General features: G+C 42.1%; 1 protein-coding gene across 12 annotated transcripts in view; it reads right to left on the bottom strand.

The window, feature by feature from the left end:
- Nucleotides 1-9,684, bottom strand: part of Fhit (fragile histidine triad diadenosine triphosphatase) — a 1,549,291-nt gene extending 1,539,607 nt beyond the window's left edge. For 11 of the 12 annotated variants that reach the window (NR_197208.1, NR_197207.1, NR_197206.1 and 8 more), the window contains 1 exon segment: nucleotides 9,519-9,659. The gene's annotated coding sequence lies outside the window, so the exon portion shown is untranslated. 12 annotated transcript variants of the gene reach the window in all.
- Between the last annotated feature and the right edge of the window lie 3,728 nt (nucleotides 9,685-13,412).

The following is a 13,412-nucleotide window of genomic DNA, read 5'->3' as shown; positions in this document are numbered from 1 at the left end:
CCCTCCCCATCCTCCCCCCATTACCACCCTCCCCCCAACAGTCTAGTTCACTGGGGGTTCAGTCTTAGCAGGACCCAGGGCTTCCCCTTCTACTGGTGCTCTTACTAGGATATTCATTGCTTCCTATGAGGTCAGAGTCCAGGGTCAGTCCATGTATAGTCTTTAGGTAGTGGCTTAGTCCCTGGAAGCTCTGGTTGCTTGACATTGTTGTACATATGGGGTCTCGAGCCCCTTCAAGCTCTTCCAGTTCTTTCTCTGATTCCTTCAACGGGGGTCCTGTTCTCAGTTCAGTGGTTTGCTGCTGGCATTCGCCTCTGTATTTGCTGTATTCTGGCTGTGTCTCTCAGGAGCGATCTACATCCGGCTCCTGTCGGTCTGCACTTCTTTGCTTCATCTATCTTGGTGGACTGCTTTCTAAGGAACGCTGCAGTGCTGGGTACAAGTTAGAATTACCCAGACCCTAAGTGATTCAAGAGAACTTGGTACCTCTCTCTGGCAGTCAGATTTTAGACACTATTATTAATACCTGAGAGAAAACTGTATGTGAGAAGACATTTTGTAGTTAGGCACACAGTTTCCGAGACTTTAGTAGAATATCACTTGGTTCTGCATTTCTGGGCCTTTAGTGAGAGCAAAAAGCACAAGAGTGTGTAAGGAAAGGAAGCTATTCACATAATGGCAACCAGGAAGCACAAACAGAGATGCGGGGAGGGAGTTGGGACCAGACAAGCCTTTTAAAGGCACACCCTGTGTGTCCTCATTCTTCTAGCTATGCCCCAACTCCTAAAGTCCCCACTATCTCTCAGTAATGTTATCAAATGAAATCTATCATGAAACAAACCCCTGTTGATTAGGTCAAAGTCCTCATGGTCCTCACTTCCCTGGACCCAGTCAATTGGTAACCAATCCCATAGCACAGGGGCCTTTGGGGAAAATGCATCACATCCAAACCAGACGAGTACCTTTGTTTCCACTGTCCTGGAATAAATATAACCATTCATTTCTCTAACATGTCCCCACTTGATTAAGTGGGCAGGGGTCTATACCTTAAAGCAGCAGACAGTTAAATATCACATTTGTCAGAGTCATGGCGTTTTTAGAATGACGGCTATGTTTCCTGTTAGTGACTCATTAAGCATGAATTAAATATGAATTAAAGAGGAAACTGAGAAAGAGAGAAAGGAGGGATAGTTGTTGTATTCTGGAAAGTAAGGACTGTTTAGATGCAAAGAGTGGGCCAAACGCTGAAAAGAGACCTCCTGCTTTCATATAATGTAGTGACTGGCATGCCAACTTCGCTTTATTTATACAGATGACGGCTCCCCTCAACCACCCTTTTCTTGCTATTTATCAACCATGGACATGTCTCTCTTCCTTTCATTCTCTGCTTCCTCCCACAGCCTTTCCTTTCTGCAGGGTCATCCTTGAGAAGGTTACACAGGAGTTGTCAGTATTCCAGTACACAGTCTTTTTTTTTTTTTTTTTTTAAAGGCAGGATTTAATTCTTCTCTCCACCTGTCCTAAGGCTTTTGTTCTGTGTAAAAAAAATCCTGTAGCCATTGCTTAGACAGCTCCTGATACAATGGGGATACTGTCCTCTGTGTAACGCAGAATCTAAAGACAAAGGCAAAATTTTATTTTTGTTGTTGGATTTGGGTGGTTTTTTTTTTTTTTCCAACTGAAGACATAAAAAGGAGACCTCAAGCCTTGAAGAAAATGAAAATTTTGTTCCTACCACATACCACAAACTTCACTGATTAAATGACTACAGGCTGTAATCTCCTCCAAATAAAATACACATGCATTAAACCTCATAGGGAGTACTGGCACCTCAACATTATCTATGATGGTTTTTAACTCGAGTAACTGGGAGTCTGAGAAACCGCCAAACACACTGAATTTTAATAGAATTCTGATTGCTAAAAGAAAGAGGCAAACCTGAAAGAAGGAAGGAAGGAAGGAAGGAAGGAAGGAAGGAAGGAAGGAAGGAAGGAAGAAAGAAAGAAAGAAAGAAAGAAAGAAAGAAAGAAAGAAAGGAAGAAAGAAAGAGAGAGAGAAAGAAAGAAAGAGAGAGAGAAAAAGAGAGGGTTGCTAATAACCACACAGACTCAGAACTTGTCCTACCTTTCCAGAATACAGCAACTGTACCTTTTCCCTCTCTTTCTCAATTTTCTCCTTTATTCATATTTAATTCATGCTTAATTAATCATTAACCGGAAACATAGGCCATAATTCTAAAAATGCCATGACTCTTACAAATGTGATATTTAACTATATCGAGCCTAATGGCAATAATATTCCTCTTCCTGAACTTGCCTTTTCTCTCTATGGAGTCAACGCACCAGGCAAATAAAGCTACTACATTGTAAAATAGCCCCCTATTGAGTAGAGAGACTCAGCAAATGCTGGCAAATAAAATTACAATGTTGGTTAATATATATTCAGGGCAAGAATACTCCTAGGCTCTTAGTAAGATTTTAAATATAAATATTCAAACATAAGTTTGCACATTTTCTATGGGGAAGGAAATGCTTTTAAAAAGAAAGAGTTCTGGCAGTGATCAGAATTCGCCTCGCCTAAACATGCCACCTTGGAATAGAGGCTATCTTGTGTGATGGCAGTTAAACAGCAGCCTGGGGAGGGAGGGCTCTTTTCACTATCTCTCCTGCAAGCTGATAGCCGGGCATTACTTCCCTTTGTGAAGTAGATGTGTTTGTAAAAGGGTTCCCTCTCCTTCTGAAAAAGAGAGCAACTGTGTGCACAGGAAACCTTACGAAACAGCCTTCATTTCTCATCTGTGTCTCCAGGCATCTTTCCCCAGCTCGCCCTCCCATCTGTGTCTACTCCAGAATACAGACCACATCACCTCTTCCTTTCCCTGCTCTCACTCCAGAAGGTATGCGAGCCCCAGCACTACCTTCCTCATCCAAGTGTTTCTTCTCTAAAGTCCTCCACATGCACATACAATAAAAAAAAAAAAGCTCTTCAATCTGTACATTTAATTTTAAGGGCCCTAGAAGCAGGATCTAAGTGGGTAGGGGAAGTTTTCTTCCTCCTCAGTCTCTACAATATCAATGATTCATGAAATAAAAGGGATTTAATCAAATTATATTAATTACTCTGCCAATGGAAAATGGGGGGGGGGGAGTTGTAATTATTTAAGAAAAGGAACCGGATTTCCAAACAGCAGCTCCAAGGAAGCCGTGCATTCCAGACAACTGCACCGGAAACAGAGAATGTCATTAGAGAGAGCAGCTTGCATTTTGTTCTCAATGGTTCTTTAGACCGTGTGCAGCACTCACAGGTTCAGAAAAAATTTTTTTAACATGGCTTTAATGAATGTATTGATTTTTTTTACTTCCAGTTATGAAGATGAAATTAACAAAATACCAGGAAGAGAACTCAACCTGAGAGTCCCCATAAGGAGAATCATGACTTAGGCACACAAAGCTAGGGACACAACATGGCTCGGGGAGGAAGGTGGCACTGTGAGTGGACAGAGGATGTATCCCCAGGACACAACCTGGAGTTATTCATCAAGTTCCGGGAGAGCCTTAGGTGAGACATCTCACATCTTTCCCTCCCATAGCCTTCAAATGCTACTCTCCAGACTCTCCTTCCAAAACTATGGGATTTGAATCCCCTGAGAAATGTCAAGAGGAAAACAGCAGCACCCACCCCTTAGTCAATCTGCATACTCCTATAATCCCTACTCTCCATACCTCAATCTACTTCAGCAAGCCTAACACAAAGAGACATGTTCACCCAACGCCAAGTTGTCATTGCTTCACAAGGACTCCATGTAATCTAAACCTTACACTACATAAATGTGCATACATTTCAAAGATTGTTCACCTGTCTTTTGTTGAGAGAAGGGGAGTAGAGAGAAAGGGGAGTCCCTTGGCCATGAGACTAGGATGAATAAGGAAAAGATATTTCAATTCTCCTGCACCAATAATGCTTAAGTATATAGAAATGGTTGAAGAATTTCCAGACATGACCTGTGACGTGTAAGGTAAAGCAGTAGAATTGGAAATAGTGTATTCTGTTCAATATTCAAAATATGATAACAAGGAAGCACGAAAGAGAATGCAAAACATTATGATTTTGTTTATTTATTTTTAGTTAGTTGACTTTTTTCAGACAGTGTCATACCTGGTAGCCTAGGTTGGCTTACATCCATCTTACCTAATCTCATCCTCTTACCTATTCTCATCTCAATTCTCACAGACAGACTTTAGAACTGCTTAAATTCTTGCCATTGAGAGTACAGTCCATGAAGCAACATCAAGAGTCTATCAGGAAGGCTGGTTTTCTGGTCCATTCCAAATCTACCAGCCACATTCTTAAGTCATCAGGACACATGGGTGCACACTAATATTCGAGAAACAAATCTGTCAATCACTCCTTCATGGCTCAGGGAACATCTTAGTAGAGGGGTATGGAGAGAATGGATCCTACAGACATACGTCTTCTAGATAAGGCATGGATACTACACTAACAAATTCATGTGTTCTATAGACATATGTCTTCTAGATAAGGCATGGATGATACACTAACAAATTCACGTGATTACCTGCACATCATCCTCACAAGGATGCATCCATCAACATCTCAACACGAATACATAAGGGGCTCAAGAAGCCTCAGAGAATTTTTAAAAATGAATGTTTGCTGTGGGATGAGGTGTCATTCTCTTCAGTGGTAGAGCCACTGATAGAACTGGAGTAGACCAGAAAGCCTGTCTTTTTAATAGGAAGCTTCTATTTTTTTGTGTGTGCATGTATGTGTGCCTATGTGTGTGCCTGTGTGTGTATGTAAAATGAATTAAATATATTTTATGTGTGTATAATAAATTATATAGATATGTGTATAATGGCATATGTATGCATCATAAAGTATACATTTGTATGTATAATAAATATGTGTGTAATGGATTATATATGTATATAATAAATTGTGTGTATAATGAACTATATGCATGTGTATATGTGTATATAATAAATTGTGTGTGTGTGTGTGTGTGTGTGTGTGTGTGTAGACAGCAAGCACAGTTGTAAATATGTTTTCCACACTGACTACTGGCTTGTCACTGATTTATTATACATTATACACATTGAATCGATACTTTTAAAAATATGCAAACATTTTATTTCTCCACTTGAGACTGCTAAGTGGTTTCCCAAATTCCCTTGGAAGAAAGTTCAAGACTCTTGTAGATGCTGGACTGTGTATAACATCACAAAAGGCTCTTGTAAATGCTGGCCTGTGTATAACATCACACAAGGCTCTTATACATGTTGAACTATGTATGACATCACTGCCTGATTTTTTCTCTATTACTGGGGAAGAAAACTTTAGTTTATCATAAGGCTTACAGTTCTTCATGAAGGGACATCACAGCAGGAACCAAGGCACAGACATTAGGTGGACTATACTTACTGGTCTGCTTCTTATGGCTTGATCACCCTTCTTCTTTATACAACACAGGACCACAGTCCAGGACTGGCACTACCCACAGTGGGCTGGGCTTACCCACATCAATCATTAATCAAGAAAATGCCCACAGATGGGCCGACAGGCCAATCTGATGGAGGCAATTCCACAGCTAAGGTTCCCTCTTCCCAGGTAGCACTAGTTGTGTCACGTTGACAGAAGCTAGTCAGCACAGTGCTCTGTGCTGGTCTGTGTGACCTCACTTTGACACCCTCTTCAGTCACTGAATGTCTTGCCTGGGTGCCCAGACCTCCATTCTACTTGCCAAATCCCAGCACTCCCTCCTTCCCTCACCTGTATCTAAACTATGCTATCACTCAATCCCACGATCACCTCCCTGTTAGTCATTCATTGCTTTCTACAACAGATCCATAGTGGGGACCTAGAGAAGCCGGGAGCAAGCTATATGCCTGTGTTCAATGTTTAGAACTGACCTCCACATCTCCTTTACTTCCTGACCCTACCTCCTCCTTTTGACTGGAACCCTCAGAGAAGGAGAACCCTCCTTCTCTGTCACTAAGTAATAGAAAATGATGTCTTTATCAGTACTATCAACTTTAGAAATAAGTCACTCGCTATTGCCCCTGAGTCATTCACAAACTGGGGGATGAGTGCCTGAATTTAACCTGAAATCCTGGGCCAGGTTTTCTCTTCCATTTCTACCGGTAGACAAACGGCCTCACTGACATAAGCCAGCTGCTTCCCAGTCTAAGTTTAATAACCACATGGAAACATAGGTCAAAGACTTCTCAGCAGGCAGGGATTGCATAAAACCTTCACTGGCTCCCTGACCATAAGAATGTCACCAGCCTGGCAAGATGGGTTTTCAAGAGTGACAAAACTTTGCATTTTAAATATTATGGCCCACTTTCTTACTCTAAGAGGACAAAAAAATTATTTTATTTTCATGTACGAAGTTTGCATTAACAATGAAAAAAACAAGGCATATCATTTATATATCTGCTACAGACTGTTGGAGCTAACAGAAGCCTTAAAGAGCTGGGATTTGAATCCCAGGATGCCAAGTGATTGATATCTATTGCCTTCACCTGGATTGTTGCGTCATCTGAGAAGTCAAAGACATGGGCACGTCCATATATATAGCTCTTGGAAGATGACCTCAGAGGCTGGGATTTCTCTCTGCCATGTTCATGTGGAAAGTAACATAACCATACATCTTACATGTCAAAGCTGCATTTCTGCATTAAGAGAGAAAAGTGAGGTTGAAGGAAAGGCTATGGGAGCAGAGCTCTGGGGAGCTAATGAATGCGAGTTCCCAAAGTGTTCCCAGCCAGTGCTGGAGGTCACAGAGATTGATGGGAAGAACTTGGTACACAGTGACTTGTTCTGACTGTTTAGCCAATAATTTACAGAGTTTGGCCAACAATTCAGAAAGCTGTTATGTCATTACTTAATTATCCAGAAATCATCTCTCACACGGGAAACGTGAGAGGTGCTTGCTTACATATCTGTGAATACATAACTGAAGGGCCCTGTGTCATCTTCTCAAACCAAAGTGTTGTGTAACACACAGGCCATGTGTACATTTGCAATGCCTTATATCAGTGTTAGATTGTGATATCTGTGAATGTAAAAACAGCATCAAAACCTCATTTTCTCATCTCTGGAGGAACAAGCAAAAAAAAAAAAAAAAAAAAAAAAAAAGGTGGATTAGGAACCAAAACAAAACTAACTCGGGAAACAGAAATGGAACATATTGAAGCTGATCATACAAATTAAGATAAGAACACAAAAGCATCTGTAATACATGCCACCAGATATTTGCAGGAAGGATGTGGGGTAAGGACACCAGGAGGAGGCAAGCATTGCCCTGATGGTAGCATTCAGCTTTAGGAAACCTCAGGAAACCCACTTCCCTTTGACCCAAGGCATGAGAGAAAGACTGGTGGCTAACGTGAAAATGAGAGATGGTCCCTCCAGCTCTGGTACACTGGGCATTTTTCATTTAAAGTCTCTCATGCCTGACGAGATGAGTACATGAAGATGCTCAGGAAAACATGTGTTGAATTAATGAAACAGGACGAGTTTACTAGCTAGGAAAGAGACTTTACCGCAACTGGCCCTGCTGTGAGGCCTGTAAAGAACAAATCTTGGGAGTGGGGGAGGTTAACATTGTCTAAATAGCTACCCATTTGCCTTTCCTGATAGCTTACTGCTATTGGAAGTAAGATGCTGGGGGCGGGGCGGGGAGATTCATTTCTGATATAAACCAACCGTGTGACCTCAGACAAACTACTCTGCCTCACAGGGACCAGTTTCCTCATCGCTGAAATTAAGGTGCATTCAAACCATACATAGCTAACATTTTTTTTTGAAAACTTTACTCCCAGTAATTGTTCCTCCGAGAGATCTTTGCACTGGACTTCAGTAATTTCAAAAAGTTTAGTAGCATTAGCATTTAGTATCTAATTACGGAAGCACCGTTGTGCAACTGAAAGGTTTTGTATTCTATAGCCTTACAAGCCAGAGACTCTGACTTCTGGGAGGTAGGGTCCTTTCCTAGAACACAACTCTCAATCAGAATGTGCTACAATTCCATCACTTCTTAATAGAAGGCTTAACTTGAAAAAGTTACTTAACTTTCCTAACTTTTGTTCCCTAATCAGTTCGATGAATAGAAAAAATGGTTATCTCTACCATAGTGCTTTAGAGGAGATTAACTTATAATTGAATCTAATATGCAATAAAGTTGTGGTAGCCCAATTTTAATATAACCGTGAAACCATGGACAGCCCTTTTTTTTTTCCAAGTTTTTTTTTTTAATGGGAGCTACAGAATGATTTGGAGACCATGTGAACATGCTCTAACAAAAAATTCATATGCAATACTTTGAATAGCATTTGCAATCAGAAAAAGGGGGCGGGGTCATTACTAAACATTGCTCTTACTCTTAGCGTAATTAAGCAGGTGGACAAAGAGGGCAGCCAAGAAGACAGGGCATATGGGAGTCGTAGTTCTAAGGGAAGGGACTACCCCCCGGAGGCACTTTTAGTGAGACTTCATTTCCCAGAAGACATCTGGTCGGGCCAAATGGCACATTGGTAGCTGCAATAGGCGGCACTACAAGTCCCAGAACCCTCCGCAGCCAAGGTGTTGAGCCTTAAAAGGGAGCTTTCAGGTACAATCCGTTTTTAAAGCACAGTGCTCTTAGGGCTGCCCTGAGCAAAACAGGCCTAACTCTGATTAATATTTCTCTAAAACAACCGCTGTGTATTTTCAGCATATTTCTGAGACCGAAAATAAGCAGTTTTCAAAGGACAAAATTTCGGGAGCCTGGCCTTGGTGCTGATTACAACTGCAAACAGCTTCTCTGGTCCACTAGAGCAGGAAGCATTAGGCTGTTTTTTATCCACAAGGGGACCGCTGAGCTGGAGGTCCAGCATAGGCTTAAATTCCAGCAACCTACCTCCTTCCTTCTACAATCGGTTACAGCTTTCTATCTCCGAGTGAATTAAAAACCACGAAGGCATAGGATCCAACCAGTGACAGGTTCTCGCACCACAGTGAACTGATGTGGGTTTTTCTTTATTGTATGTTTTAACTTATCAAAGCACACGTTCTTTCCTAAAACATTGTCCTCCGTGAGCCCTGTTCTGTAGCTGCCTTAGCAGCTGCCTTAGCAGCTGTTCAAACCTTTTGGGACACCTAAGCTAGGTGACTGTTTAACACAGACCTGTTTGAGTCAGGGTTCCTGCCACTTGCCTATGGAACTGACGAACTATTCAAAGGTAGCCACAATGACACCTCGTAGACCTGCTGTCGCGACCCAGTGCCTCAGTTTACCCCGAGGGGTGGGTTGAGACTAGTACAGGTGCTCAAGAGCTGGGGCGCCTGAGTGCATCCTGAGAAGTCTCCTCAGGTGGGTGAGACAGTCACCATCAGGCGAGCGGTGTTGGCCTGTCCCCGCCCCGCGGGCCGCTGGGGTACTGACCAGACGCTCACGGAAACCCAGCCCGCGCCCCACAGTCTCTTCCACTTGGGCTTGGCTCCCGCGCCCCTACCTTCCAAGGTCTTGTCGGCTGGAATGAAAGGCAAGAGGGCGGGAGCACGGGACAGGAGTGTCGCCTGAGCGTGTCCCCACTGGGGTGGATCAGGGAGCTGACGGGAAAAGTCCCACAGCAGGCCCAAACGGGACGAACTACAATCCCCACAGCAACCTGCGGTAAGGGGCGGGAGCCAAGATGGCTTCTCATCTGGAGACAGGCGCAGTAGCCAATAGGCGAAGAGAACTAAAGTACGCTGTACCAATCACTGAAGCCAAATGACAGTCACACCAATTCTTAGTGTCTAAGGTGAGTCTCCCCTTTGAAAGGAATGTTTGTCATAAATCACACGGTCTTTAGCTTTTAACAAGTGGAAAAAGAAACGCGACTTTTTCTCTTGAAAGGGAAGCCTGCTCAGTACGTTTCCTTGCTTTTCTCCGAAAAGAGCTAACTGCTGTTCTTCCTTTCCCCTCTCCAGCTCTTTCTTGATTACTTAAGATGTTTGTATTTTGCCCAGAACACGTCCCCAAAGTCCCTACTTGATCCAAGATATGGCTACCCTTGTCCTCCCCTGACATCCCAACAAAATCCCATCGCAATCTTTCTGTACCTTCTTCCCTGCCTTTATCCTCTGCCTTGGTAATAGTTTTCAAGTAGGCTCTTGCCACAAATCATTGCAAGTTGTTTATTTGTGGTTTTTATTGTCTTACTGTTCCACGGGGATGCGAGACCTTGCACTAGATTTTTATTTGACTACAGTATTTCTTACACCTGGGGGGAGGGGGGAGTGAAACAATCTGGCAAACATAGTAAATAAGTTTTGAATAATTGAATGATAGCAGAGATGACCTTCCTAAGTTCTTCCTATCTCATGCATATCAATTAAACTCCTCTCTTATCACCAAGGGTCTTTTATGCTTCCTCTTTTTCATTTTAATTCAAAATCCTTTCCTCAATATATTCCATACCGATGCCACGTGGATGCTTGAAAAAAAGTCATTGACTCAACCAATTCTAAACCTAAACATGTTCTGGGTCAAGTAATGTATGGGGTAAGAAAACCACAATTTTCACCAAAAAATGCAGTTGCAATTGTAGAGCACCGTAATAATCATGCAGGTCCTTAGTGGGACCATAGGACAACACATCGCCCTTTCTTCTTAGTTTTGTCCCACTCTTTATTACATTCTTTCTCAAATCTGAGTACAAGAGAAGTAAGGTATTTGCTAGTCTGCTTTAATGTTTTGAAAGTGAATCAATGAGCAGTAACGCTTGAACAAACCCTAAAACATCTACCGTGCAGCATTCTTTCCCCTTAATTTTTTTCCCTTACATGTGGGGAATTGCAGTAAGTCTCAGGTCTCTCATCCTTTCTGAAGTTGAACCCCGTAAAAAGTAGCAAGGTAGACACAGCATCCTGGTGAAATATCCTGATGCCCTGGCAAGCTTGACTCTCAGAGAATGTCACACTGGATTGTGGCCAAATTATGCCTACAACATTAAGACACTGGGAGAATTGTGCATTAGGATAAAATCGAAAAGAATCACAGTTAGATTAGCAAGGATGCAGGTCAATATGTATACAGACTAATTTTGTGCCTAGGTATTAAAATACCCTCCCAGATTCCAAAAATATGATTCTGTCAGCTTAGGGTTATTTTCCTATAATATAGTTCTTTGCAGCTTTTATGAGCATGGTGTTGGCTCACCAGTTCCAGCTTTTCTCAAGCTGGTCATCACGAGTGATTTCACCACATGTGTCTACTCTGCAGAACAGTGCCAAACTAAATACGGAATAAAGTCACTGAGCCATACGACATGGGAAATCTCAGCACTTAAACCCCTCCCAAGGTAGTGTCACCCTATAGCCATGTCACCCTATAGCCATTACCTTCCCTACTTCGAGATGACTGTGAATGTATTTAATACAGTTGTTCTAATGATGGTGATAGCTTTGGCAGACAGCATAATATTAGCACAGTGATATGAAAACAAGCATCCAGCTGTGGATGTTCCTGGGTTAAGAGTCAGCTCTGACCTTCAGCTTCACACACATTTGTAAAGAATACTTAAGACATGGCCTTGGATCCAAAACTTCTAAGTCCCAAGACAATCAACTGGAAGGTTACAATGTAATCTAAAAGCCCACGGAATCACCACTAGAGTTTGGGTTGTTCCAGAAGCAGGTACTGAGGCAGATATTCAACATAGACTTGTTTGTTACACAGGCAGCTGTAGGAAATACCACAAAAGGAACGGGAAAGTGAAATATGGAAGGAAAAGTCATGAAAAACAAAACAAAATGAAACAAGTGCCCTGTCCACCATGTTACTTGCAGTGACAACTGTAGCTCAGTCCTCCTGGGGGATCTGGGAAAGCAACACTTAACTGAGTCGTCTAACCAGAGAAGCTAAAGACATGGGCTGTTGACACACTAATCCCCATCAGCCTGTGAGGGTTGCTTTGTGGGGAGGGGTTGCTGGGGTCCGGGTAAGTTCTGAGTTGTCAATATGCCTACGAGCAGACAGAGTAGCCTCAGCAGACACAGAATGCTCGAAATAGAAGCCATGTCATTGGAAGTGAGAGGGCAGCGCACCAAAAGAGATCTGCTTACAACAGTGTCGTGAAGACTAATAAGAATATTTCCAAAATGAAATAGATAAGTACCAAGTAGTGTGCACAGGCATATACGTGTGTGTATGTGTATTCCAAGCAGCTTGCCACTTTTTACCCTTGTGTCTTTATCATAAGAACAATTAATATAGACTCTTCATTTCTAAACTCTTCACTAAGAAATTACAAACCACAGGTAACTTGGGGAAACAGGAAATCTTGACGTTCTGTGATGAATAGAGCAGGTAGGAAAAGAGATCAAGAGATGGGGAAGGAGACTTAGAGAAAAATACTACTGAAGATCTGTTCATTTTTTCTCATGATCTGAAGAAACAAAAGTGCTTCATGGGAGGAGGGGGAGGAAAAGCAAAGATCTAGCTAATCTGTAGACCAAGAAGATGTGTGTGTGTGTGTGTGTGTGTGTGTGTGTGTGTGTGTGTGTGTGTGTGTGACTTTATTGGTCATTTTGCTTCTCCCATGTCTCCTGAAAAGCCAGTGTAAGCTCTGAGAAGCAAACTCCTCAATGGAAGTCATGGAGGAAGTGTCGAGCTTTAGCCACACTATAGCCACAGGACTTATATACTGTAAGAACTAAAAGAGCCTTTGTAGTATTAAACGCAGTCCTGAAGCAAAGGAGCACAGACAACCTCCTGGTAACCTTCTGCTATAAAAAATACAGGCTCCTCTCCCATGTAGGGAACCTGGAGGTCATACATTATAGTCCCAGGAGCATCCTTCTCAAGCTCAGAGGACCTACAAAGAAATCTTTACTGTGGGAACACTCTCAAAACTAAGCAGTCATTAGCAGTCAGAGTTCAACCCTCTGCATAATTCATTTCAGCCATATGTTACAGGTCATAAACTAGACTTTCAGACAAGCATTCTGAGGAGATTTATTTGAAAAACTTCGTGTGTGTGTGTGTGTGTGTGTGTGTGTGTGTGTGTGTGTGTGTGTGTAATCCAAAAATATCTTAAAACAAGGAAAGCAACGTTTTATCTTTTCTCATATGAAGTGTAGAGAGACTGGCACATTCAGCTGTCTAGAAGAATTCCTGTCTTCTTCACAAACCTCTGCTTGTAATCAAGCAGCTTTACTGGCTGTTGGAAAAAATCTGCTTGCTGGCAAGAACAATAACCATCTAATGACATCTTAAATATTGTCCAAATTTTCCTCTCTTTTTCTATCACTTTATCTTATTTATCCTTTTGTTTTTCCAAGTTGAATGGGTTGCTTGGGTGGCTTTGCTCATTAGATATTTAAGAGATCACTATATACCCTATAGTTAGAGAACATATGCT

This window comes from Rattus norvegicus, chromosome 15 (assembly GCF_021556685.1).
Source record: "Rattus norvegicus strain SHRSP/BbbUtx chromosome 15, alternate assembly SHRSP_T2T, whole genome shotgun sequence".
Lineage (NCBI taxonomy): Eukaryota > Metazoa > Chordata > Mammalia > Rodentia > Muridae > Rattus > Rattus norvegicus.
Note: the sequence above shows the minus strand (reverse complement) of the source record. Positions and strands in the feature narration are given on the sequence as shown.